At 40.8% G+C, this 26451-nt stretch overlaps 1 protein-coding gene across 7 annotated transcripts in view; it reads left to right on the top strand.

Annotated features, from left to right (window-relative positions):
- LOC128884216 (glutamate receptor ionotropic, kainate 2) overlaps positions 1-26451 on the top strand; it is a 275987-nt gene that overhangs the window by 6813 nt on the left and 242723 nt on the right. For 2 of the 7 annotated variants that reach the window (XM_054137454.1, XM_054137482.1), the window contains exon 1: positions 24060-25011. The exons of the other annotated variants lie outside the window; for them this stretch is intronic. The gene's annotated coding sequence lies outside the window, so the exon portion shown is untranslated. Of the gene's footprint in view, positions 1-24059; positions 25012-26451 lie in introns of those variants that run through there. 7 annotated transcript variants of the gene reach the window in all.

Raw genomic sequence — 26451 nt, 5'->3', positions numbered from 1 at the left:
TACGTTACCCGCTGTAGACCTTGTATTCAATTCATTAGAAATTCGCTTACCTCGTTCGCTACCGACGCCCACTTTGATAGCCGTCCACGGGGGTGTCTCTGTGTACTAGTGGCCACCATAGCGGTCATCCGTCGAGACAACCAACGTGCGAGGAGGCTACTATAATGGACAACCACAACGTATTTGCTTCAAACGAGAAGCTGACGTACTGCCTAGGCGAGGATGAGTTACTAATGAATTGTGTGATGCATTAAACCGAGGGGGTCGCTGCTCTGTGCTATCCTGCTTTTCCTCTTTAAACTTTATGCTTTGCATTCTTGCAAGAAACCACGTTTAAGCGCGTCGAATTTTAATGAAACCTTGCACGCAAGCGAATGAATAGAAAATATTGTACGCGTGGCTTTTTTATTTGTTGCGGTTCATACTTAAGGTGGGAATGTTACTTCAAAGTTATCGGTGGAAAAAAAATATTGTAATTAGAAATATTAGTTGGGAAACATAAATGAAGAATAGAAACTTAAATTAAAGTCCCTTGCACATTGTAGTTACTGCTCCTTTAATAGTTCCTTTCTCGATCTCCCCGATGTCATCAGCTTTAAAAATGCCTGACAAGCTAACATGTGTTCCTTGTTTGGTCAATGTCACCGACAGAAATTGTTTTTGCAGTCCGAAACCTGGCGAACATATAGCCTCGTCGCGACTCGATACGGCGAGGGTTGTTTTTCAACCGCGCGATCGACCATCGATCTCTTCCATATAATTGAAAACAGAAACCGGTACCTGTTGGTAACTTGTTCCGCGACAAATTGCCAAGTTTCATCATCGAACGGGATCGAATTCGCTTCCTCGAAGTGGCAGCGCAACGTTGCACTTTTAAAGCTAGCCCGTCTCCTCGGTACCCGCATCACGTCGGCGTTTATATCGACCGAGGCGAACGAATGTCTTGGGGCTAAATCCTTCGATAATTAAACGTTCAGCCATAGAACGAGTGGTTTAAGCATCGGCCAATCCCATAACTCGGCTGAACATATCGATTTTCCGTCTCGAAAGCACCCCGACGGGGATCCAGGATCCTTCGTTACTGGTTCCTGCAAATTATCTCACGACGCGTTGTTACGTGGCCGGCAAACAAACAGTTTCAATTACCTAAAGCATCGGTGGTTTCGAGGATTGCACGAAAGTATTTCAGCTCTAAGCACTCGTAACGAACGCTCGCGAAAGGAATTTCTGTCAGGATTTTTGGTTGTCGGATGTCCGGATTCTATTGGGTTGTTCTTGTTGAGGGTTCGTCTGGAAAATATCGTGTTATGGTGTATCACTAAAGTTTGATATTAACTTTTTTCTCCAGCGGCCTGGTGCCACTCGCTGTAATTGTCTTGAAAATGGGAAATATTGGTCGAGGTGATTTCTTGTGGGGGAATTTTTTAAACGTAGAATATTAATTTTTTCAAGGAAGGAGTAGACAGAACAAAATATTTATGTGGTTAGAAATGAGACTCCTTAATGATTCTTACTGCCAAGGAGTCTTATTACTAACCACGCCGAATATTTTCGAACTGATACAGCAAAACAATATGTCAAATTACAAATAATTACTATTATAGAGATATTTAAAATACCAAAGTTTTGCATATAACATTCTCCATCATCATCAGTCTAATACAAGACACCCAACCGTAACACAAACGGCAAATGAATGGTTTGATTAATGCCTAACGAAGCTAGCCGTGCAAATAACGAAAAGAATTTTCGAGGACAGGCTAGTACCAGTACGAACGAAATGGTAATCGAAGAGGCGGAGTTTCGAGGTGGACGAAACGAATTTTATCCACTTGGAAATCGGCCCACTGCGTGCGACGCGACTTCAGTTGTCCTTTACGACTGTAGAGCGCGGTGCACGCCGAAAGAGCTTAATTGAATTTCTCTTAATTAACTGCCTTCGCGGCGCTACGATAATTGCAACGCACGAATTCCCCCATTACCGTAATTGTGGGTCTAATTAATGTAGTCCCGGTGTTCTGCGCGGACCTCACCGCTCGCTGGACAAGCAGATTAAATTTTTGACGAAACGTTTGGGGATGTCTGCCCTCGCTCTGCCGTCAACTTCCAAGCTTAAATTGTCTAACTTTAAGCCCTTCGACGATGGTTAAGACATTGAATGTTCCCAAGTAGCGATGATACTGTTTATAATAGACTCCTGAAACGCCTGCCTGAATAATCGAACGTGACTCTGATCGTATACTCTGGAAAGTTCCTGAGGTTCGCTAAAGTTTCTTATTTTATTTGATTTATTTCGGAAGAGTCACAGAATATTTCAATTATGGTGAATAAAAAGTGTTCATTTTATAAAACAACGTGGAATGCTTGAAATTATTTATTTCAAACACATTGGATGTAATAAAGAATAATGACATTATTTATGATAATTCGATAGACTTCTAGTAAGATTTCTAAAACAAGAAATAAACGAACATTAAACGAAAACAGTCTGTTAATTAATGTCTGAATATTTTATCCGTCGAAAGGGGTGAACAGGAAAATGAAATACCTCTCGACGTGTAAACAGCTTTATCACCGACGCATACTGACCGCGATTCTGGCGTTGGGGGAAAAAAGGTACGATCATATATATCACGGACCGAACGAAACCACGAATGGAAGAAACGTCTATCTGTGCACGCTATACTCGATATACTTTCGCGAGAGAACGGATAAAGGAACCATCGTTCGACGAGAGTCTAGTACGAAATGGACGATTACACCGAGCGCTGCGGAGTCGACGCGAAACGAGAGATTTATGGGACCGCAGGACTCGCACGGCACGTAACAGGGGTGAAAAAAAATGCGAAACTATTCTCGCTCCATGGCTCTGGCTGTTTCTGGAAACTGTGGTGGAGTGGTTGTATACGCTCCTCGCTGGCTGCTTACTAAACGTCGCTGTAAGTTTCGTGCACGCTTGTATCGCATAAACAATTACGCGGAGATCCAAAGAAATCGTTGTATCTGAATATTTGTGGATACAGTTCATACGGGGGTTTGACTTTTGCGTAACGTTGCATTTTTATAGAATTGACACGGTTTTTGGAGCTTGGAAAATGGGAAAAATAGTAGTTGAGTTCTTGGAGTTTCTTTGATTCTGAAATTTTGAATAGTTATTAATTAGTATTGCAGTATGTAATTTATATAATAGACCAAAGAATGGATGACAAAATTATTGACTCTGTCTTTTGAGAGTAATGGAAAGCCTGGATTTATAATTGTTCTTATACTTTTAAGATCATCAAATATTTATTTAATGTAGACTAACAATTTTCTCATTCCTTCCTTAATCTTACAAGTTCAATATTCCTACTCCAAGGAACAGCGAAATTAATTTAATAAAACTGTGTTATCACATCGCGAAGAGATTTCTCGAGCTCCTCCAGGAGCAGCGCCATTTTTCTTAGTTAACGTCGTCGCGATGCATATCGTCGGTGAAGGAGTATTGAAAGAGTGCAGCCAAACCAGGGAAAAACCACTGATAAGGTCAACTAATCGATGCTCGAAGTCATCAGCGACGCAATTGCAGCGGAACACGGATTCGACGAGGCGTGCAAAAACCGAGCTTCGGGGGGCTACGGATAATGTTCTCTCATTGGCCGAGATTCCCTTTTCATTTACGTTAATGAACCCCGTCGATCACCGAAACTGCCGTTAAAACGTGTCGCTGACGATTATTTCCCAGTTGCACGAGCACGAGATTCTCGAAACTCCGTTTAGCATGATATTTTTAAATATACCCCTTAGGAAACGGTCAGGGTATTTCTTCTATGGAATTATATTCGTAGTCGGGGCGCATGAACGTGAAATTGTGGTTTAAGATCCTGAAAATATCTCGTGATGTATACATTTAATTCCACCACACCCATAAAACAGAGTTTGGAGATTACCATGACATTAACCTCAAGAAATGTTTGTTTACTTAGCGTAAATGTAAGTTTCATGTGTAAGTACTTGATAATAGAGGATATAACAAAAAATCACAGTACAATGTCAGTTCCACACATATTCGTATCCTATTGAAGAAAGGCTAAATGAAATAATAGGTTTGACATTTCTATGGGACTGACTGTAATTATTTTCCTAGCTTTTTGATTTATTTAAAAATTTGTGTATCCTCCAGTTTGTATTCTAATTTAATACACATTAAAATGAATCTCGACTGATAAACATAAGATTCTCGTACGCAAATAAATGTACCTGAATTTGCCAATGAGTGAAAACCACCCCCAAAAATCGAAGTCGTCTAGTTCCCAGCCTAAAAGAAATTAGTATTGGTAGAGGCAAACGGTGGCGGTCAATACGTTCAGGGAATATATCGACGGACCAAGTGTGAGCGGCGTTGATGCAAATGGAATGGATGGGGGTGGTTGGATGGTAATCAACGCGTCGTTCGATCGTAAAAGCGTTGTTAAATGCGCTTCCGCGTCGCCTCGAAAATAATCAGCGGCAAGTGGGTTCGTTTGATTGTCTAAACCGGACAAAGACCCGTAAACTCTGTCTGACCAGTGCACGCAGTGCCCCGAGCACGTCGAATAATTAAGAGCGAGTCTCGCCCCCCTCCCCCTACCCATCGACGCGACCCCTTTTAGGTGCAACCCGGCCGCGACAATGGCGACTCGTCGTTCGAATTTTTTGTGAACGCGAAAGTAGTAGGCGCGCGGAATGAATCAGGCAATCGTTTTAATTGGACGCAGGGCGAAACGGCGAAACGATTAGTCGCGCGCCAACCCGTTCCCTTCTCCTATTTTTTATCCCGCACAGGATTTATCTAGATTGTTCGTATCAAACGTTCGCGGAGCCGGTCGATAGGCTGGTTTATTTTTCCAGCGAACCATCGAAGCGATTGTGCGAGAGGCGTGTTTCGGGGTAGCACTTTTGTCCTGTGTCGCTCAATTGTACAACGATTCCCTAAAACGCGATTTCTCCTCTTGATAGGCAGCCTGTGTTTATATTTACTGATTTTTACTCGACTCGTGAACAAAATATGAAAACTCGAATGTCGATATCTCGGGGCCTCAAATTTATAAACAAAATTTAATTACTACGATGTCATTTTTACATGGAGGATTTTATAAAACTCATTAACTTCCACGTGTGACAATATTTTGTTTTGAATTAACTTTTCATATTCGAAAACAATGCAATTGAAGTTATTTATGAAAGCAACAGTGAAGCTTCATTATTAGTACTGAGGTTATATGAAGTAAATTGTAATGTATGTATTGTAGGCCGAATGAAAGGTTAGTCTTGATTTGAATGTAATAGTATGAATGAATAGAGTATTGACAGAGTCGAATAACTTTTCTCTGCATTTAGTTGCAGGCCTTACAATGACTGACTGACATGTCTGACCCAATACGAGCCACTACTACTTCGAGAATTGATCTCGTCTTCTACCTGTGATACACACACACATTGTTTCAGTGTGTAGAATCTATTATTGCGCGAGTCTATGTGTGAGGATGAATCGAAAATATGGAAGACATTTTTTTAATACAAGCCCTCATTTGTGTGGAAATTGATTGTGAATAGTCGTCCGACCATAGAACGTTATTTTTACTTGTACAGGTGTTTCCAACCATTAACGTATAGTATTATACTAACACTTTGCCCTTTTATTATTTTTTCTTATCTTGCAAGTAGTTTCAATCAGATAAACCAAATGATATCACATAATTACAGTGAACCAACGCCATCCTAAGTAGAAATAATAAATAATGGTCGGACGGGTTATTTAAGACTCGTATTTCGTCGGACGGGTTATTTAAGACTCGTATTTCGTCGGACGGCGAGATTCGTACGAAAAAATTTTATTCCACATTTTGGATCTATTTTCATGAATGGAATCATCCTCTACCCAGCCACTCGTCCCGAAGCACCCTATATATCGCTGATTTTTATTCCTGCATCCACTTGTTTCGATGGCACGTGAAAAGGGTTTTTTTCGGAAAATCATTTTCAGCCGGTTGTACATTCATTGGAAAATTGTGTCGAAGCTAATAAGTCAATACACGTTTCCAATTGATCTTTCACGCCGATTTCACGTTAATTTGAAGTTCGTAAAAGCATTACCTTAAAAGTTGAAGTAATTTTATAAAATAGACGAGTATAGAAATTCTTCAACGTGTCATTCTTCATTAGTTTTGAAGGAGAACGTAGTATTTTTGCCATTTGAAATTAAAAATTGTATTTCTATGTTGTTTCTTTACTTCGTTTATTATGAACGCGGCGTTTATATATCGCTGTATACGAGATAGATTAGCAATGTGTTCGCAATATTCATAGGGACGAATGGATATAGAATTCGTAAGCAGCCCATGGAGGAGAATAAATATTCGCATCCGAATGCACGCTCTTTCAGGTTGCAATTTCAATTTGTCATTCACTGTCATCGACGTCTTCCTGGCGCCACGGTGGCCAAATTTTTCATAAGCTAATCCACCAAATGCATGACACTCGTTTCATACTGTTTGCCAACGATGCTGTATTTTCTCTCAATATTTATTACATGCGGGTTGCATACCGAGTATCGCAAAAAGCTAAAACGTTCGAAATGAAAAATGTGAACGGCATATCCTTCTCACGACACATTTCACATTGTGTACTACACACCTTGTTACCTTGTTTATTTATTGTTAAAAATTAATTCGTAATTCATAAGAAAACATTGTCGTGAGAATATTTAAATACATCAATCCTTATTGCATTTGAAATGGAATGAAAGGGTTAGGATTGAATTATTCCTTTTATTATATAATATAGCGTTCTATTTCCGATTTAGACGTACCGAATAGTCGATGAAAAAGTGATTGGAACAGCACTCAACTTGTGGGTATATGTAATTTGAATGTTTTGCTGGTAAATTAAACGCATGATTCGCTGCACTCGTAATAGCACCGAATTATCGACCAATTATTGAAACTTGACAAAATTTAATGCCACGTGCACGTAACGAACATCCGATTGCGTTTTGTGGTGTCAAATATTTACGGATGTTACGTTTATGTTATCAATTGTAATGATCCGAACACGATTGTTTTAATGAGTCAATTTGGACCATGATCAATGGCCTCACGTACTCGCGAATACGTGTTACAAATTGCAAAAATATTTTAATATATTCTACGATAGGAGTCTAGTATTTCAGTCTTGCAAAATATCGACATTGCTTTTAATTTGTATTTACAAGCTACACATTGTTTGCAGCAGTGTATACAATATATATTATCAAATTTTATATCCCTGTCAATTTTCTGCAGATTTTCAATATTTCTTGATAGGAAAATGTGTTTCAATCCATCTAGAATGTGTGTAACACCACCACACGAAGGCAACTTTGAACGTGTGTACTTAGTTCCAGCAATTGTTGATAATTTCAAAGTGAACTTGATATTACGATATCGATTTTGCTTTATATTCCCCATATTCCTCCATTTCGCGGCGTGTACACGTGAATTCAAAGCGCGAGTCGAGTTAAATAAATTGAATAACGTCATATCCAAGCGTATAGCAATAAATACCGAGCGAGATCATTTTAATTTTGTTCTTAAGGTACGGTTATACCGAAATTAATGTATAGGCGATATATTTCTAACGGATGAATGTCGGAGAGAAATTTTCCTGTAAATGTAATGAGGCGACGTCGCAGTTTTGGTTTGCGAATGAGCTACCAACAGCTAAGTTATAATAACTAGTGGAAGACCATTACAAACTGAATGGATTGTACCCATTATATCACCGCTTCGCCGCCATTTCTAAGCAAAATTTATTTGGGAACTACATTGACATTGATTCATATAGAAAATTATTTAAATTGCTTTAGAATTACAGTTTTATAAATAATTCACAATAATTTTCATTTTTGTTAATTGAATCATTTATAAATACAATTTCGAATATATTATGTATCGTATTTCAAACGTATAAGACCTTCATCCTTCGGAATTCTGTGTTCCCCCCTTTTCCAATTATAATTTCATTTAATGTTTCTAAATAATTTATGACCACGTAGCAATACATACAGTTTCTGTTTCACGATCCATAGAACAAACAAAATTAATTAAAAGCTATCATGTAAGCTTACACTTGAGGTACATCATGGGCTGCTATCTCGTTTATTTCCGTAATTACTAGTAAAATATGCAAACTGTAATTGAAATTGCATTTCCGTTAAGCGTTCTCGATACAGGGATGATTCGTTGGTCCGATACGACGCTGGACGCTTCAGGCACCATACTTCGTCGATTAATTAAAAACTGTTTTGCATATAAAATGAACCGAAAGGAGAAAATACTGTACGTTTTATCTAGGGGCCTTGATGAAGGCGTCTTCTTTCAAAGGGCAGCTTATTGTTTAAATTCCTTTTCCCTTTATAAATATCATGCGCCATTATTCAAAGTTATCTTTCATAACTTTTCATCTACCACTCGTATTGTGCTTGATTCCTGCAATTTAACATGGTCGCCCTTGTTTCATCGAGAATTAATTTCCCTTCATAATCTTAAAAATCGAATTTAATATCGAAACACTTCGTTCTATCTTCTTTCTTTCCAAAGTTTTCTATCGAAAACTTTCTGTCTATTCTCATTTCTATTTACATTTTGTGTCCCGCATAGAAGCTCGTCCAGCGAATCAATATTGAAAACAGCTAATTTCCACTCCTGGCCATCCACCCCCGTCCCCACGAACATGTTCGCGCGATTGTTCTTGGAAAAAGAGTTTCACGTCCACGCGATTACATTACACTACCAAATTTCGCGTCGCGTTCCTTTGAAATTTCCTTGGTTGTCAGGTTCCCTGTTCCAGGAATGTTCGCGGCCACCTCGTCGCATTTGGAGCGTTTTCTGGTCGCGATACATGCCCGTTTCAATCAACGTGCACGCCTCTGGGTCCATTTATTTATCCTTTCACGTGTCTCTGAAAAAGTTCTCGCCCGAATACCGAGCCGTAGACTCACGGCCCGACTGTTCACAAAGAATTCACCTGCAATTTCCGTTGTGGCATGGCCCATTCGCCAGAGAGAAGGCGGCTTTTCAATAAAGCGAAGCGTGACTTCTGCACAATGCCGGTGCGTAGATACTGTACACATCGTACACAGGGCACTCATCCCGATCGAAGTGGACTGGGGAAAAAAGGGGCGGCAGAGCTGCGGGCGGAGGTGAGGGGAAAGGGCCTGGGATTGAACAGAAGCGAAGCACTCGATATATTGAATTTCCACTTGGACCACGACCACTGGTCTTTCGCCCATCGAAGCGAGGTGGTTGTTTCCATGGAAAACGCATGCGGATGATCAGGTGGAAAAAATGGACGCGGAACCGTTACACGTGTCAGCCAGGTGCGGTTAATAAGCTACGACAGCGCGAACAGTTGCGTTTCGACAGCATTCGAAACGCTCGTAGAGGAAACGAATGACGTTGCTAGATCTGGAAACGAGTAATGCTGGATTTTAATCAGTGGAAATGATTCGGTGGAATATCAACCTTTTTGTTGGGGCTCACAGAGTGACATGGAATGTTATTCCAGGGGGTTGGGTGCTTAATTTGTGTGTACAATGAGGATTTTAGGATTCATTTTCGTGGGTGGAATGGGAAATTAATTTTCTTGGTTTGAGTCGTCCTTGGCTATTAGTATAAGAGGATTTTCGTGTCAATTTCGAGAAGTGGTTCGCTTCGCTGGCTGGAAATAAAATTCTATGAAAGTAAATACAGCCAGTCCCATGTTCGTACGCTCCGTGTGTACCAAAGGAATTTGTTTAAATTAAATGACAGGTTTGATGTTTCCAAATCAATTTTTCATTATATATATGCAAGTGTAAAATTTATCCATGTACATAGTTATAATGAAACATTTATTTAAAAAAATCGAAACTACTATTTAATTTAGACAAACTTCATTAATAGACATAGAGGGTACGAATATTTATGAGACTGACTGTATATTAATTTCTGCAAATATCTTAGTTTTTACCATAAAGGGATAACTAGCGATTATAAGAAACTATGGTTTTTAATTATATGGTTAAATGGGTTTTAGAATCTAGGTTTAGAACCTACTGTTACTAATTTCGTCGCCATTTCTTACTGTCTCACCCTCAAAAATATTGTTCGTATCACAAAAGCACAAATGGTATAAATCTCAGCCCATTTAATCGCCCTCAAAGAATGTCTACTTTCACCTAAAAGAAAAAACCTTCGCACCCCCTTAACTTTGGAACACCCTGTATCGGAGCATGAAGCAGCGAAACTATGTATGTAATAACGCCGCCCCCGTCGACTTATAATACTGAAATATCCCCGACAGTAGTCAAAGACAAAGGTAAATTATACGTCCAAAGGCACGTTTCGTTTGAGGAGACGTATTTCACTTTCAGATGTTGCTTTTCAGCTCGCGATGCGACTATTTGATATTCATATCATTACCAGGATTGCCACCTGTTCCATCAGCCTATTTTATCAGGCTCCGAATCGGAAATTGAAATGAAAAGCGATAGAGCCTACGAGCCTACTGAACGCGGAAACTAATTGAAATCCCGAGCAATTCCGATGGACTCGCGTTTCTCTCGTTGCCTCTCCCGATGTTCACAAAATTTCGTCGAACATTGTTTACAGGGCGCGGGTGTTCGTGTATTCGACGAACTCCGTGGCAGCTATTTGTCAGTCGGAGCAGCGCTGGTTACAATTTGACGTCTCGCCGTTTCGTTCTTTTATTTTCCCCGGAGCCGTCTACGTGCTCTCATTAACGTTACGTATCGAAAACCTTCGCTAACACGACCCGAGACGCGCTGAATAATCATTGTTTCGCGACGACAACGAGTGTAAATAATTACAGGAATCCCACCCTCTTCCATCTATGCGTATCGCATTATTCGCTGCTGTCGCGTTCGACCAATCCCTCCAGGGGAATCTCGAAATTTCTTTAGCAAGTATTTAACTATGAACCCCCTCTCAACCCTCTTCACGTGATGGGAAAACAACAACAATGCTCGTTGTCTGCGGGCAATAAGAAAATAACGCGTCTCGAGGCGCGAGGCTCGACTGGAAAACTCATCATTCTCCCAGCGGAGCTTTCGTTCTCCCCGTTTTTTCTCTCTCTCCTCCAGAGCTGCTCATTATTTTATTTCAAGTGACTGGCCCGAATAAGAAAGTCACCCCTCCGCGGCCATTCATCGCGGCTGCCCGTTTCTTTTCCGTCCGTTTCGCCTTTCAACGGGCCAAACTTCTTACGTCTCTATTACATTTTCGGCCCGAGACAACACCGAGTGTCTATATTAATGCCACGGCCATAAATTCGTATCTCGGTCCTGTGTCTCCGGTCTTTTGAGGCGATTTCATCTTTCCTCCGAGGGTGGGCTTCCATCTTTGAATTTCTGTCCGCGTTAGTTTTATTTTCGAATTGTTATCGGGCTCCCTTGGCGAGACCTCCCACAGAGGACCGTCGATGCGCGACAGTAAAGAAGCCTTGGGATTTTGTTTGTCAGCGTGGGAGTGGTGGACCTCTTTTTTGTATTCTTCACCATTCGTTTCAGTTTATACACACAAATATAAGAACTTAATAATAAATACAACTTATTATTACCCATTTCTTTAAATAAATTTTTCAATTTACAAGTGTAAATTTTATCCATGTATGTACATCTTTTTAATGAAACATTTACTTGAAAACATCAAACTGATTATTTAATTTAGACAAACTTCTTTAATAGATATAAAGGGTACGAATATTTATGAGTCTGACTGTGTTCTTTGTATAAACAATTCCTCAAAAGATGTACACTATGTACAAAAGTAAATGAAGTATGCCAATTCAGTCTTAATTATAAGCAGTTTGTAAAAGGTTTGTACACACAGTGAAATAGTAAAACAGACTGAAATAGAGTGAAATACAGTGAAACAGAGAGTGAAATACAGTGAAATAGAGAGTGAAATAGAGTAAAAAAGACAGGTAACCCCTCTTATAATTGACAGACCAGTAATGAAAAAAGCAACAAGAAATCGTTAGCAGAGTATCGAATTTGTGTATCCACAGCGACCGACGCAATTTTCGCCTAGTCGGCTCCTTCCTCCGACACTGACGCAACATTTTCATTCGCCGCGGTCACGAGGCCTGATTGTCCTCATCTACTCGCAGCCGCGGAGCGCAGTCCCCTCGTGCCCTCGTTTCGTTGAATAAAAGAATAATAAGCGTAACATCGGCCCGAATTAACCGTTCGCGGCAAAAGTTCCCGGTCTTGCTCGTTTCCTCCTTTCTTTCTTTCTTTCATTTTTTCTTTTTTTTTTTCATAGTCGAATCAGAGCTCTTAGAGCAAAAATGAAGACTGCGGGGGGCGGTAAACGGCGGGAACACCTGTACAAGAGAGGGGAGGGGGCGGTGGTCGCCGGAAGCTCGAACGGGAAAATTGCATTTTAACTTAATCGCCAGGCGGAACTTGAAACTTTTACGACGAAAACGGGACGGGAAAAGTCTCGACGCCCTGTAATCGAATGATCGAGCATTAAGTCAGCTATTGGCTAATGGACTGAGAGTGCCCGCTAAGAAAAGGGCGCGCGATTTCCCCGGCGCAGTACAGACATTGTCAAGTGGGTTCTGCTTTCAACGGAAATTGCCTCGGATCAAACGGCAGCAATGAAACGAAAATATGACAACGCATTAGCCGTTTCTGCTCGTGTTACGGTGAATTGTGTCTCGCAGTGGAATTAATTGTGCTGGTAGTAAATCTCTGTTACCCCGACATACCGTAGTAACGACGAAAATTTCGTCTGACGTTCGTTTACCGAATAGAAAAGAGTAGCATCGAGAATAAGAAGTTATTCTCGATCTTAATCTTCGGATCTGAGCTCTGGAGGAGGAAGGTAACCAGAGAATAATCTTATTGTGTGCTGAGAATGGCTTTATATGAAAGAAAGATGAGAAAGGACTGCGAATAACGATGAGCGATCCGTGTGCTTGCACGTGGAATATTTTCGAAATGAATTTTATTGGATTATATCATTCGTGACGATTAGAATGCGGATATTCATGCATTTAAATGAAAATATGGGGAAATTTATAATTATATGCATGGATGCTCAAATATGTTGTCGAGAAAGTTCGTGACGATTTTTAAGAAAAACTCAAAGGCACGTTTGAATTTTGATATGTATTTATTGAATTACATAGGTACCATTTTGTTCCATAACCTTTCTACCTTTTAAGGGATGCATACAGATTATTTGTTTTCAACAATTCCGATATATTCAACCCTGTGCCGCCTATCAAAAATCTACATGGGCTTCCCAGATGACCCAATATAAAATATCATCGATAAAGTACAAGTTACACCGTTTAGTTACACAATCAAGTGTCCGTATGATGGCGCAACCATTGCATCGTTAAAAATAATAGCAAAACGATACAATATTAATTTTCGTAAGGACAAGAATCCCAAAAGCTATCATTCTGACGCGGATTGTTGCACCGGGGGACACCGACGTGGACAAATATTTACAGACGGGATCCGCCAATCGGGGGAACGTGAGATTTTGATTCGATTTAGGGATCTGGGCTGACATTGTACAGGCTGGCATAATTTACAGCGCGGACACCGCGTGCACGCGTGACGAATAATGGGTACAGATAGGAACGTGTCCAATAACACGGTACGTTGTGCCTGTTTGTAAATCGAATGCATCGGTTGTTAGCCCCCCCCCCCCCTCCCCAATGGGTGTTAGGGGTGTTAGAGAGAAACAGGAGCATTGATGCGACGTCAACGCCGTAAAAGAGAATCCTGAAACTTCCGTTTACGTAACGCTAGGCGTCCTTGAAAGGATTCCCTTGTTTCTGATACTTAACTCGCTCCTCCGAAACTTTTCAGGATTTGAAAGGCCAACGGTATGCTGATAAAGCGAGAATTTAACACAATCACCGCCGCACAGTTAACCGTGGATAATTAAAAGGCAATTAGCTAGGCATTTTCTATCGAAATAGAAAATGCCGGTATAAGAGTGTCGGTAATTTTTCAATTTTTTGTCCTCGATTCTGAACGCCAGGTCTGAAAGGGTTAATCAATCTAATGAAATCTTAATGAATCGTCTCTGTGTTTATTCCAACAAAAATAAGGGACCAAAAACAATTTATTTTCTAAGAGCTAGAAGAAGTCACAATGTATATTTCAACAACCATCACTTTCTCAATTTTTACTTTTATCGATGCTTTTTCTCCACTATCGCGACGAAACGCCAGTATCGGCGTCCACGATAAGGGTGCAAGAAGTATTAATCACTCAGCCGCGTAGCGCGTTCCATTTCTGGTCCAAGTTTTTTGCCAAAGCGGACTTCGTGAAATATAGCAGTAATCGAATCTCCCAGCCGACCCGAACTATTCACTTCCGAGTTGTTCCCGCATTTGCATGTTTCTCCGAGCGGTCGAGTGTTATCGATTCGCGCGACACGTGCATAGCGCTCAGAGACTCCTGAATTTTTCGTTTGCATGTAAATGTGAGTTTGGGATTCAACAGGAAACGGTCGGAACAACGAAAGAAGCGTGTTGTGTGAGCATGGTCACAATTTTGTATCGAGGCAATTCGGAGTGCATGTAAGGCGAATGAATATTTATGAACAAATGGGTGGGAAAAACTCACGAGCGGACGGAATAAAGGGAAACTTGAACAACTTCGCATTCGAAGTGGACTCTTCAGGTGCTCCGTATGTAAAACCGTATAAATGTATCTATTAATTAGGTCACCAAAAGTAAGTACCTACCTCACTATGAATTTATTTATATTCTTTCTAATAGAAATGTCTAAGAATATACAAGTAAATATGTGTCTTGTTTTCGTTATAGCTTTGTATTGTTATTATTATTGTATTTTATTACATATATTGTATTATTGGTCCCACGAAGATTTGCTGAAACCTGAACTAGAATATATTAAACATAATTCCATAAGGTGTAGTTGTTCAGAAACGTGAAGTTCAAGTCCAATATTGCAATGATTTTTAACATTCTTTGTATTAAATTCCATTCTTGAACTTTTCGCATTCTACTTCGCGGTTATTCCATTTTGATTATATAATATTCCTGGAAATCTACGGTCTCGATATGAACGCACATTCTTTTGAGATCCACGTGCTTCATTGCATAATTTTCCTTCGACTCGCCGATAAATCGGAACGGTATGCGAGTGTTGACAACGCTTTTCTTCTTGATAATAAAACGATGTCGTTATTTCCCGAAGACGGACGCGCTGTGTTCAAGGCGGGTTACGTATTTCCCAGACAGAAACTGCAAGTACGTACTCGGTTGCAATACGTGTTTGCTTCTCTTTCTGTGGATGGTTTCGTGGTGTTGCAAACGATTCCAATTTCACTCGGGAACAGGCAAAACCAGTACCTGGATAAAAATCTTGCGTGGGAAATAAAGGATAAACAACCTTTTATAGTGGAGTAATAAACAAAAAGAAATAAAAATAAAATAAATATAAAATATATATTAACACTATGAAGTCCGGCGACACCACAGTGGTGATCTTCGCAAAGTATTGCCTGACAACAGCCGGTGACAAGCGAAATAACAGAGTTAGTGGTGCCGGCGCCAAGCGAAGAAATATTTAAAAACAGTGCGGCCGGCAAAGTGTTAAAATAAATCTCGATTATAACATTTTAATTTCCCTATAACTACCATTGAAGTTTGCAGTAGCATCACGAAACGAGTAGAATTGTCGCCAGGGTTTTCAGACGAGAATTCACTTCGTCAAACGGTGTGGTATGCGTGAAAGCACCAAAGGGTCATAATTAAAGGAACCTCTAATCCTGACACGATCATGGCCGGTCTTCCTAATGAAATTAATCGCTAATGAGCACAAGTCAAATTCTGGAATATCTGCATTTGAATTTCCCAAGGTTGCACGATTGTAAGTCGTAAATAAAAGAATTAAAATGTAGCGATTGTATGCAAAGCGTATGCAAAACATATGCACTGATTCAAAATCAAATATCTCTATAATATGTATTTACGAATATTATGTAATAACAAAACTACGGTGATAAAACTTTTTGAAGAAAATTAGGTAAATTCATATTTAATACAATTCATGCTTTTGAAGAGTAAATTGAGCGACATTCCCTTGTTTTATGTTTTTGCTGCTGATTGCAGAACAATTTCAAGTGGACATTTTTCCAGTGAAAATGTTTTCCTATGCAAAATATTTTTCCTATTCCGCTGTGTAATTGCTTTTTTTTTTTAAATATACAGAGTGAAAGAACGTTCATCGACGCATTGACAATTCCCCGAGGCTCGATGGACCATAGTTCGAAAAACACTGCTCTGACAGTTTTATAAATGCTATTGTAAACTTTAAATATTGAATGACATTTGAGATTTTTTTTACTTTCATTCTTTGAATTCTATATTGATTTTACAAATAAAAATCAGCCTTATACCTTCCCTCTAAAATATTCACAAAGGTAATTTATTTTTCGAAGCGTAAAGGAACAAAAATTCTATTTGGAAAACACAAAAACAAAGGATAATATCTTTTTATCCTAACCCTTGGAGGTTGTAGATTAATTAATCGTAGTGTCGGAAGCCAATAAACCGTGTGCCGTGGTTTCATCGTTGACCTCGAATTCGCAGAGGTCGCGTCAATTTCTGTTAACGCAATTCGTTTAAAGCTTTAATGAGCAGGTGATAAAGTGCTTCAGGGAAAATGCTGCGAGTCACGATTAGCGCGATTAACCGTCCATATTACAGTACGTACAGGAAAATGACGGGAACACGGGATCGATAATTGAACTCAGCAGGCCAGTCTCCAGAGTACTTTGTTCAAGAAGGTGTAACGTTATGTATATCAGAATAAGCCATCAGAAGTTAACGATATTATCGATTGACTCTTCGATCGCAGTACATGGACCTACTATTAATAGAATTACAATTTTTGTTAGACTTAATACATTAAAAAGGATTACATTGAACTACTCGATACTTATAGAAATTGTATGTTGCTTGATAAAATAATTTTTGTACTCTTTTATAAGCAGTATATCCAAACTTGTAAATTCAGAATTATTTTAATCGTAATGGTTGTGGGTATGAAGACAACTATCATGTGTTGCAACCAATTGAGCCCTTCACTGCAGAAATCGATCAATTAAACCAGTCACATAAACATTGTAACATTATTGACGATTATTTTTTGGCTATTCTTTCTTATTAATTTGATATACCGTTAGATAGAAGTTATATCTGAATTTATGCATTCTACAATATTTATTTGAATTTATATTATGAAGGGAATTTTAAAAAAAAACAATGTACATTACCTCATCGCATTTCTCAACTTTTCGTTTTATGGAGTTAATCGATTTGTGCAATGAATGGCTCAATTATTGACCCATAACTTTATGTTAAACATTTAATATTTCTATCTTCGAACAAGTCTCTCATGATTTCCCATAAATTTCCAGATTTCCTTAAAAATGACTCTATTACTCCAACCCCCAAAAATCCGCCGTAAACCCAAGAATCGTAGCGTTCCAATAAAGAAGGCTTCCGTAGCGATTGGCAATCAATGGTCCTTACTATTTTACACTCTCGAGCATCTTCGATTCGCCCTACACGTGCAAAGCGTAAAGTATCAAAGCCTCCTTGGCGTTAAATCGAAAATCACGCTTAGATTTCTTCGACCACAGGCGCTTTCGATGCACCTTAGAATTTATTTACAGCGAGCCTAGGGCTCAGGATATCATTAAATCCCGGAAGTGTTTGAGCGGGGACTTCAATCCCCCGTTTCGAGTAATAAACCATGAGGGTTTTCCGTCGCTTAAAGGGGCTTATCGCGCCGCGGTTGAAGTACCTAGCTTACTTTCCTTCCTCCAGAGTCCGTCGCTGTCGAAAAATAAAGCTTAATACGTTCCCAGGCGCAATAATATTTGTCCACGTGCAAAACGGGCAGTTCGTAAAACGCGCGCATTGAAGACTAATGTACGAGAGAGGGCGCAGCGGCAATAAGGCGCTTGATTAATGAAATGCTCGTTAGTCAGAAATTCCGGAAGGCGTGCTCGACTGGCTTAGGGGGCGCAGACTCCGAAGACGGAGCTCCATGAGCATAATGTACTCAAGCTCGACGGCGGGATATGCTTATAACCGGCTTAAACAGGATTACGTCCCTATTGGAGGGCCGGGAGGCGATCGTGTAAGATAGACAGGTATGGACAAGGGCCCACCCCTTGTGGAGGAGGTGGCGTGATTACGTATTGAATCGAGCTATTATTTGGTGAATTGAGAGCCGCGGTGTATCCGCGTTGTTTCGTAATAGCAAATTGATACAGGTGATAGGGAACGTTAACGGTAGTATTTTTGCGTGTGAAATTTAGCTGCATTTCTATGCAGAGTTTAACTTGACCCGTGAATCACCTGTTGACGCAGGAGGCGTGAAAATTCCTGTATGGATTGTTTATGTGTCGCGAATTCGTCACGGTGGATCGTTATCAATCCCAGTCGGCCAATCTGAGTGATAAATTAGAGCTAAAATTTCCAGGTATCCGTCACACAGATCCAATGATAAAGTTCGGTCACACGTTGCTCAAACGACGAAGGACATCATCTTCAGCTTGGCCTGGGAACTTCTTCCTCCAGACCATATCTTATTACCACCTGTTCCAGTCGCTTCAACGCTACTCGGCTTTACTCAAACTTCAACGAAGTCGATCATGTCCGAAATTGGATTGGTAACTTTATCGCTCCCCACATTGCCAAACTTCGCAGTAAAATCCACGTGCTGCCCAAACGTTGGGGGAAAGCCGCCGACAATAACGGATAATGACGACTGAGTTTTCATTTTCTTGACGAGAAGATTCAATTTTGTCACTCTTTTCCAAAGTACCCTAACGCCTTGCTCGAAAATATTCAACCTGTACTGCAGTTACAATTTTATATTGTTGAATACGTCCTTCATAGACGTAGTACGTACGTATACCGACCCGTCTCGCGAAATCGCCTGCCAATTTCAGAGAACCTGGCGTGAAGGGCAAGTCGCCCAGGTTCAGCTGTGCATAGCAACGTTAAGCTTAGCTTCTGTTCTCTGAACTTGCACCCGTACACTAGACGCATATCAGTCATTTCACTGCGCGTATAGCACTGCGAATGTCTCAATGGGACCTGTGTCATTGGTTAAGACTGACGTAAATGATTGGTAACACCATATGCGGGTAACCACGTATACCACACATGTAACCGACATTAATAACACCTCATGGTGCGGTTTAATGTATAGAGAAACGTATTAGACGTTACTACTAGCACTTGGTACAAACACTTCCAAGACTACTGGATAAATAGTACACGAGGATATAGCTTTCAAGACTTTCATAAGGGAGGGTTGAAAATAAGAAAATCTTCAGGAACGAGTTTTCCAAAAATAAACGTCCGTTCTTAAGTAAATCGCAGCCAGACTCCGATAACTGGTGCAATCGAAGTGTATATGTATAAAGTGGCCGGGGAGTTCGTCGATTCATCGATTTCTCGGTCGCTGGAAGGCACCGGTAGCTTCCTCCTCGGGAGGAAGGGTTCGAACATAAAGACGGTAGATCGGGCGGATCGAGTTCCTTCCTCGAATGGTCCTGCTCTTAACCCACCTCAAACCCTCTTCGACGACCACTTTCATCGCTATAAACAACGTAACCTCTATCTTCGCCCCGGGGGTAGTTCCACCCGGCGTTCCACAATTAATCGTCTGGCAATATACCCAGCGACGAGCGATGTAATCTACACAGCGAAATGTCTGAGCGTGTTAAATTTAATTTCGCGCCCGCCGGCGAAAGATTAAACGATACACGCGAGCGGTAGAGGCGGATGTCAGGGACGAATGCAAGCGGGTGGGTCAAGTAGAGAGAAGACGCGGTGGTTCCAGCTCAATTGGGCAAATGATCGCGGTGCTGGTGGCAGACCAATTTCATGGCGACGCTAGCCGTGAATCACTGCCCGTTGGGGACATTTAAACGGCTCTGCCGAGGTACGCTGAGGTATGTAGGTCGCGTTCGGACGCGGAGGACACTGTGCGAAGATCGCTTGGACGATTCTCTACAGGGCGTTTCGTGTATTGGTACTTCACTGCATTATGGCGTTTGGGAAATGGAGGAAGAGGTGGGATAGAGGAGAGAGAGAGAGAGAGAGAGAGAGAGAGGGGGGGGGGAGAGAAAGTAAAAGATCGAAGAAAACTGTAGAGAATTGTAGAAGAGTAAAGAAGATTGAACGAAGCTGCAGACAAGTGAAAAGAAGTGGACAAAACTGAAGTTTCCAATTGCGATGTTTTACTCTAGAAAAAATTTTCGTCAATGTTTGGCAATCAACGTACTAATGGCGACGAAGTATGTTAACTCCTTCGCTGTCTGAGCTCCACACGAAGATCTTAAGAGTTATTAATAATTGAGACTCAAAAACTAAGCGTTGAAAGGCTTCCACTTGCTAAAAATGTATTCGAAAGACGAAGAACAACGAACTGTGATCAAGCGAATGAACAAAAGAGCCACATTCCCATTATTTACCTATTTCCACAATTCTCCATTCACTTGTCTTGCGCATCTTCCTCCAGGTCCGAAGCATCACGGTTACGTTATGGGGATCATAAATCAGCGACACGAGGCGCGTCCCTACCAAAAATGGGGAAGCTGATAAAAGTCGAACGGTTCCCCACCAATTCGACGATGTTCTTCCGGCTGGTACGGCATCAGAAGGCGCGAAAAGAGGTCGCCAAGGACTTAGATTTACGTCGGGAAATAATTTATTCAAATCCTTTCTCCAGGCAGCTCGACCTCCCGGTCCCTCGGCGTTGTGCTGGTGTAGGATGTCGGGAAAACTCGAAACCGTATCGCATCGGCTGCTCGTTCCGAGGGAGCGGTAAAGCTGCAAACAAGTGGACGTACATGCTAGGCATAGGAAGAGGATTCTCGCGGAGGTGTTCATCGTTTTGCTGCAGCTATCTATATCTCGTGGATCACGCTCGCAGTTGACGGGGGATCAGCTTAACCACCGACGTCAGCCTGCTTAGTTCTTACCGAATATAGCATTTATTTAATTCCTGTGATTATATACGGAGGTTTATAATGGTGGCAGTTTTATAGGTTGACTGTATACTGGATCTATTCCTCTCGTTAGAGTTGACACTGGATTTGTTTTGTACAGTAACTGTCCCTCTTGTTTGACTATGTAATATTCTTCTTGTTTGGCTATATACTGTTCCTATTTCCCATGTCTGACTAGATAGTCTATGTATCCTTTTCGTCTAGGTATATACTGTCTCTACTTCTCATGTCTAACTACGTACAGTATTTATTCTGCTCGTCTGACTACGTACAGTAACCACTTCCCTTGTCTGATTACATACAGTACATATTCTCATATTCTTTCTATATATACGTTTATTGTCCTCTCTGCATACGTTCCTTACTCTCCTTGCCTCACTACACGTAATGACTTCCCCTTCTTCGATTAAACACAAGGTTGAGCAACGCTGGACCAGTTTGCGAATCGCAGTGTTTATCGAGCGGTTCTTGAGGCACATTAGTCACGATTCTCGGTCGCATTACTCACAAGTCGGTTCGCCGGTAATCGGGGCAGATGAGTTGGCACAACTGACCGATTTTCCTCCCGCGATTCCCGACGAACAGCGCAGGAAACGGTCAGAGAGACACGCGGTAATCGTTGAACCCGTTTAACCGTTCTCACGAGGATTCGCAAGCGACGCCGCGCACACAATTCCAGCCGATGTTCAACGCGTAACCGAAACGGATCGCCAGATCGGTCTTTCATGTCTAGTCGTGCAACGCACCGCGTGCACTTACTGTTCGCCACCTGTGCAATGTATTCACTCGGTTTACCCAGCATCCGCATATGTATCCGGAAGCGAATCCTTGTGTACGTTTCATCGAGTAACGGCAAGTAGCTCTATGCCTCGGTATCGTCGGTGTTGTCGATCAGGAAGGAGAGCTCGACACACAGCAACCCGGATCGCAGCGTGTACCGCGTCATCGTCTGATTCTCGGTAACATTGATGCACAAGGTGTGTTTGACTAGCGCGTGGAATCGTTTGAAAGGAAACCAACGGGGTCTGATTGCGTTCCTCGATTGTTTCCTTGGAAACAATTCTGATTTCTAAGTTGGACGTTCCTTTGGCTGGTATGATTGCTTCGGAAGGGGAGCTTATCAAACGTGTGCAGGTATAATTAATTATATTGTAGGAGTCTAAACGAAAAATAGGGTACGGAGATTCCAACACCCACGATACTCGGATTCACAGTCGACCGGTTATCCTACACGATCAATCCCGCACCCTACATTTCCTGTTCTCGTTTGACTCAATTATCATGGGTTATGGGAGCCGCGGATACTACAGTATCATATTTGGAATGTATCGTTTCGAGCGTAGAAATTTCCTCATGTCGTGACGCCCATTGTATCGTGTCTCTTCTAGTGTGTTTGACTATCGTAACTATTGTCTGAAACGAGGGGTTGGGCGTTGATTGTAACCCTCTCTTGATTGTTCCCTACGAAACAATACCCTGCTTTGATAGTTTGAGGAAAGAGTCTTATTATTCTTATACCTTGTTACCCGCTTTGTCTATGTTTTACTGGCTGTGTTCCTCTTTCAGGATTACATTTTATTCCATTTCCGTTCGCTGCTTTGCTTTATGCGTCCTTTGAACGCAGGGACGTGCAATATTTGAACGGAGGCAGGTAACCAAATCCGTTTGACGTAAGAAACCGCTGGCGTTTCATGGAAGCGATTTTCCAGCGGTAAGAAATTGCGGTCGCTTTATGCGTCAGGAATACAAGATCCGAGCGATTGAATGTTAACAACTCTCTTCGAAGATGTGAATGGTGAAAATAGAAGACAGTTCGATGCAGCTGATTAGCTTCTCATCCAGTAAAGAAAACTGGAATAGAAACGAAAGGAAGAGCAAGTATCCGAAAATGATGATGGGGACCTCTTGTTGTTTTCTTAGTGCATACAGCGTGTATCTAAGCAAATGGCGTCCTGCAACGTGACTCTGCGCTTGGTTTCAATCACAAATTCGTTAACAGTTAAGGAGCAGCGACTACGTGACTATTGATTGGTAATATTACGTTCCATATGCGTACATGGTTTCTCTATTTCCGCCGTGCTCGCTTCGTTTCGCCCACGCCAATGTGCACGTAAATTGTGTGTACACTTGTCGAGAAATGTATATTACTCAGAGCGGATGGAGACATCGATTCCTCCAGAGACCGCAGCAATCTCAATATTAGGATTCCTTCGACGTAGCCAGCGATAACAATCGATCGCCTGATTGAGAGACGATAGCACGATAAACAGAAGAAATCCATTACGAATGTATTACACGTGTCACACTTATTTCCTCGCCGCTATCAAGGCGTTGGTATCATCATTCTGATAATTCTGGCAGCTAATGCTCTCACCAGTGACATGAATAAGCTATGTAAACGCTCTGCATGGAAATGCATATCTATGGTTATGCATATGCTTGTCTCTGCGTGTACGGTAGTATACATGCTCAGTTACGCGCAAATGCACGTATTCATGCATATGCCTATGCGTTTGTTCGGGAATTCAATGCATTCCTTGTAGCTAATGCTTGTACGCCTATGCAAATCAGAAAGTTTTACGACGGCAAGTTTCCTTAGACCACGAAGGAAATAATTATAAATTAGGAACAACGGTTGCAATGATAGCTTTCGGAATATTCGACAATAATATATAACAAAATATTAATGCGATAAAAAAGAATCAATCAAACGTCACGAATAAAGCATATGAAATCGAATTAATTAAAACAAATAAAATACGTTCCATTTATTTTCTTTTATTCAGATCAAGTTCCGCTTTTCTCTGTTGTACCTAACCGTTGTTGGCGGCAAAACTGTCGATAGGTCTTACGTATCGACGCAGTTACAACTAAAGTCTGCCAGGTGTCGCAGACGAACGATGCTCATTTCAAAGTTCAAACCGTGGGTCACGTGATTACCCGAATTCCCGGGGTCTGTAATTACGAGCACGTTTGTCTCGATGATCTTATTACATCGAAACGAGAGACGGATCGGATTTTATCGAGCGAATCGAACGAGGTCGGTAGCGATTTACTTTCGTCTTCGGTAATCACAGTCTCCGCGCTACCACGGTTAGTATGTCGTCGCGTGCCTGCTCGCGAGCCGCAGGAATCCTCGCGTACGTCGAGATAGACAGTGCTTTTATTCGAATAACGAATCAAATCATCGTACAGCAATTTATTTGTGACTATTATCAGAATGGTGTAGAATGTATAGTTAATACATGGATACTTGGTTTATTTAATAGTAAAGGTTTTGACGTTTACTTAAATTCAAAAGTCTGCAGTTTAAAAGTGTGACAGAAATATAACGATCATGTGTAAAAATAAAAAGAGACAAAGAAAATAAATTTAATATTAGCAGCGCGTAGGATGATTCGACTTCAGTTTATGTCCTCTTTGGTGTAAATTCTATATAAATAAAAATATAAATGTGAAAATAAGAAGAAGCAATATCTACAGTATGCAATACAACACCTATAAAAGTTGAAAATACTTGTAGTCAATAATAAATCAATACGGATTGATCGAAAAAGTAAATCAAGTGCAAAAAAAAGAGGATCAACAAGTGCTGCCTATAACTCACCCTTAAGTTTCTCATATTTCATTCCGTACTTTAAACTCTAGCATTTATTTAACGTGTGACCAATGAACCCTCGTTTACAGTATTCAGAGAAAAATTTCGCCCGCCTGTAGTCGTGCGAATTGTGACGCGAAATGTTTGCGGATACTTTCGAGTGGCGTGTTGGTGACGTGATTGTTTTTCGCGTGACACTCAACGTCGCTATTTTACACGCGTGTGCCCGTACTGGCTGTCGAGATGCGTTAGAAACTCGACGGGGCGACGGTGTCGTCCAATGAGGCTAATTTCCCGCGAATTTTCTAACGACAAACGGTAAGAAGATTGGTTTGTTCTGCGCGAGAACGTGCCCCTGCTTTTTTAGTGCTAGACGACGTACCAGACGACTTATCCATACATACGCGAAGGTTAAAGACGATATGTCTTGCAAACGACAAGTATATACAATTGCTAGAACAACATTTTTGTATTTGTGTTTTGTGCAATTACATTAAGTCACACGTTAGTTTCAATAATAATTTTATTTTACCATTTACTAAATAATTAAGTAAATGTTGTAGTACTTATATATTATTTGCAAGCTTTAAATATTTTTTGTGAATTTAAAATATGAACAAAACATATCATCTCTTTTTATGCAATTCCTTTAAGAAATGAAACATCAAACAACGAAGCCAGTAAAGTTCATTTAAAACAAGAAACCCTTTAATTCCAGGAGTCTCGTCCAAGAATGAAATTCTTTTAATAAAAAGCACGCTATCCATAATCAAAATTCCCCTGTCACGATACGGTTAAACACACGTCTCCCTTCGAACCAACCACTTTCGCAGATAAGAAGTTTTTCCTTCCGACATTAAGTTTCCAGAAAAATTGCGAGCCAACGATAACACGTGTAATCGATGGCCCTGTAAAATGACACAGCGGCATGTCGCACCGGCGATAAGGACGCGAAACTTGAAAGTCGTTCGCAGCGTAAACGGATCAAAGAAACCATTTCACTCGCGGAACTGCGATGTAATTGTTTTAACTGGCTGCGTGACGGTCGTTTCGTAACTGTATCGAGGATGGTCAGCGAGTGCAGCTCGTATCGAACGTGGAACGGCGCCTCACGATCGTTCACGAGCTTCGTGATAGCAGACGAAAGTCCTTTGGCTTCTTTGGTGTCGTACTGTTACGCCATGCCCCAGTAACCTGGACTGGTGTCCACCAAGGGTTGATTGCCGACGAGTCCCATCATCGATTGGCTCTTCTTCGAACACCTGGATAGGTACTACTCGTCCAGGTCAACGCTCCGATAGTTGAAAGCTGGAATGACGATACCCTCACTTGTTTACTCTTGTCTTAAGTATATACAGGGTGGCCCATATTTATAAAGAAAAAATTATTTGAAAATACTAAATCTATTATTTAATTCAGAAAAATTTCTTTAACCATCATAGAAGGTACGAATATTTATAGAAGTGACTACATATTCAACTATACAATATTCTTAAAGAATTTTACTTTTTAAGTCTTCGCACCCACTATGTCTATCAAGGAAAATCTAAATTAAATGACAGATTTGAAGTTTTAAATATATTTTTCATTATGAATGTATATACAGTTGTAAAGTTTGTTTGTGAACATATTTAAAGGGATAAGAGAAGCTTCACACAAACGTAATTCAATACATATTTCATTCTGCAATACCTCATCGAATTTCGACGAAATCTGTGTTTACATTATTGAAATATACATTACGATGTTCAACGGAAT

Source organism: Hylaeus volcanicus, chromosome 1 (assembly GCF_026283585.1).
Source record: "Hylaeus volcanicus isolate JK05 chromosome 1, UHH_iyHylVolc1.0_haploid, whole genome shotgun sequence".
NCBI lineage: Eukaryota > Metazoa > Arthropoda > Insecta > Hymenoptera > Colletidae > Hylaeus > Hylaeus volcanicus.
The sequence above is the reverse complement of the archived record's forward strand: the minus strand, read 5'-3'. Positions and strand labels throughout refer to the sequence as shown.